This window comes from Rutidosis leptorrhynchoides, chromosome 7, assembly GCF_046630445.1.
Source record: "Rutidosis leptorrhynchoides isolate AG116_Rl617_1_P2 chromosome 7, CSIRO_AGI_Rlap_v1, whole genome shotgun sequence".
In the NCBI taxonomy this organism is placed as follows: Eukaryota; Viridiplantae; Streptophyta; class Magnoliopsida; order Asterales; family Asteraceae; genus Rutidosis; species Rutidosis leptorrhynchoides.
In genome coordinates this window covers 62180789-62184025 of record NC_092339.1, presented here as the reverse complement: position 1 = coordinate 62184025, position 3237 = coordinate 62180789, and positions in this window count along the sequence as shown.

The window sequence follows — 3237 nt, the reverse complement described above, 5'->3', positions numbered from 1 at the left end:
AGCGACAATAGAGAGATAATTATTTTTCTAATCTCTGTACTTTTCTCTCTCTAGAATCTAGAGAGAGAAAGTAGAGAGAGAACTAATCTCCAATAGATCACTAGAGAGCGACTATGGAGAGATATTTAGAGAGAAGTGATAAAGGTGTGTGTTTAAATGGTGGGATGTGCCACCTATTTATAGGAAATGCTTGATGGCAAAGTTGTAAATAAATGGGCTTGATGGCAAAGTTGTAAATAAATGGGCTTGGTGACCAAGCAAAGCATCTTGAGAACTTGGTGGCCAAGGTGACCTTGGAGAGTAAACACATTCTAGATTATTCCAAACATTTAATCAACATGGACTTGAATTTTTGCCTGCAAACGGCTAGCAAGCCGTTTGGCAAGCCGTTTGCAGGGGCCGTTTGCCAGCCTTGCCTGTTTGTTGTGCCTATTTGCTTGACCCGTGTGGCAGGCTGATTGCCATAGTGGCAGGCCATTTGGCAAGCCATTTGGCCTGCCCTGGTTTGCTGAATTCAGTGGATCGTAACTTGATTTCTGCTCTTTCACCGTTTTTGCTTTAGAATCTTCGTTTTAGCTCTGATTCTGACGATTCTTCCACCCACGCGTTCGTAATTAAATATCCTACAACATGAGATTAAGTAAATAAACTTTTCCAAAAGTTACAAAATAAGTTATTTAAACGCGAGTTAATCGTCTTAGCCGGTTTTGCTCCTTTCTCCTCGTTTTTCATCCGTTTTTAGTGATTCTTGAAACATAGCCTTCATAATGACATAATCTACCAAATGAAGCAAATAAATATTTATTTAGATGATAAAGTCAATTACTTTATCATAAATGGGGCTAATATCGGGTATAAAAACGTGACTTTTTAGCCGATATCAAATATTCCACACTTAGACTTTGCTTGTCCTCAAGCGAACCTTTCTTTTATTTTGAGTTCAAGGGTACTTCTGAGGTTTCCGTTCTATTATTCAAGTGGCTTGTTATTTATTATAAGAGCAAAATCAGACAAACCGTCTTCTAAAAGGGTAGAAACTATCTCTGCAAGCATGAGGGAAGGTTACATGACTTGGCTTCCTTACACGAGTCACTCAAATCACTCAAGTGTTTGGGGTTCCCTATCAATCTATGAAATGAATTCGCTCATAGCCAGTCATGTTGCAAGTATTATCATAGGCTTGACCAAGAATCAAATCTCCACCGGTTAGATAAGGACGACACTGATCTTCTCCCTAATTAATCTTTCAAGAGGAAGAGCGGTTTAAAGGTTGATTTACGGAGAAAATTGAGGGTTTTGATATGGCAAAAAGGGTGATTTTCGAATCATTGAAACTTTGAGAGATTCGATAGATTTCGGTTTCATGAGGATATACTTTTTCTAGGAAAGATGGTACTCTATTTTTGTTGAAGAGTTCCTTTAGAGGGTGCTGATTTTCAGCGAAGACTTTGCTTCTTTTCTGCAATCCTCCTGGGTCACAATCTTCATTTTCTTGGAGGATCTATGCTTTTATTTGAAGACTTTTCTCGTCTTTATTTTTGAGACTTTGCTCAACATTTTTTTTTCATATCTCATCTTCATGACGTTGTCTATTTCTTGTTGTGCCCAGAGAGAAAGGTATTTCACCAGAAATAGGTCTTTTTGACCTATCAAAAACAGTCTGGAATTTCGGAATTTTTCGACAAGTGTTTGAAGTAAACTTGGTCGATCTATCTCTTTGAATTTCTAGATTTTGGAAATGAAAATGGAAAGAGGTTGGAAAGGGTAACATATTTGATAGTGAATTTGGGGGTGAGTATTTTATGATTCATCAACTCTTTGGTATGAGTTGGTCGGTTTAAACGCGTGGAGTGGAAACGGAAATGAATGGTTTTTGTCTTCTCTATTCAGAATGATTTTAGAAGGAGTATCGCACCTACGCCACGTATGGCGCTTACTAACCAGGCCTCGAAATGTATGTCAAGGTCAAGTTCTAACTCTAAATGCTAACATCGGCACTCTCAACGGAAAAGATAGTGAAGCATTAAAAATGAATGCTTATTGGGCCATTTTTGGGGTGCCTCACAACAATTATATTGGGTTGATAATGCCTAGTAATGCAATGCTCTTTTAGAGAATCGGTTCATCTTTAAGAAGATTTATGTCCTCATTTGTCTTAATTTTAGAACAAACACGCTTGATTTTAGAAAGTACTTTTTCAGAAAGTATCATTTAGCCAAAACTTTTGAAAAATTTTATATTGAGGACAAAGAATCTATATAGTAGGTATACTCGAAAAGCTTAGTAAAATTTCAAGTTAAGAACATTTTTTGAGCATCCCATAGCTAATTACGGTGTACTACACCGCTATTCCACACTTAGAGGAACATTGTCCCTGATGTTCATTCTTAGATTTTAGGGACTAAAATCCCACACATAGAGTTTGAACATGTCGGAAAATGTATCTAAGCTCAATATTGGGTTGGAATCCCACACTTAGGGATAAGCTTATGATAGGGTACAGTTTAAGGATATAACGAAGCAAAATAAATAAATGAAGAGAAAGAAACGAATTACTCCCCTTGGGTGCGGTTGTGAGCTGAGGATATGAAGGTAGACTGAGTCAGAACCATCTTCTACTGGATTCGAATCGGTCTTCTTGAAGTGTACTCGAGCTCATTAGGGTGTTCTCATCCACCATCCACCATCCACCAATAACTCGCAATGAAATAATCAACGTGTTTCCTTGTCGTTTCGTCATTATTCAAAGAGTCTCCACCACAGGCATCAATAACTGTCTATTACTTGTAAAAATGGAAAAAATCAAACCTAGACAGGTGATTAAGCTTTAGGCCATAGACTCACTGATTTGCGTTTTGATGAAAACGTTATTTGAAAACTTGAGGGTTTTTAAATTAGGTTTTTGAAAATTCAACAAATCAGTGTATGACTAAAAAGCTTAATCCCACACTTAAAGTGTTGACTGCCTTTAATTTTAAGACTTTTGAAAATATGCAATTAAGTTCATGACAAGTAAGAAACTTTGAAAATCTCATTTTAAGTTTCACATTCTCATTTATTCAATTAACCTATTATCCTAATCTAACTACTACTAAAGCTATAGAAAAATAAACACACGGGTTGCCTCCCAAGAAGCGCTTGTTTTTGTTCAAGTCACGAGCCTGACTCTAGCCTTATTTCTTAGGAAATCTAGGCGGCTCCCTTGTATCCTTCAGTAGACACAAGAGGTAATATTAG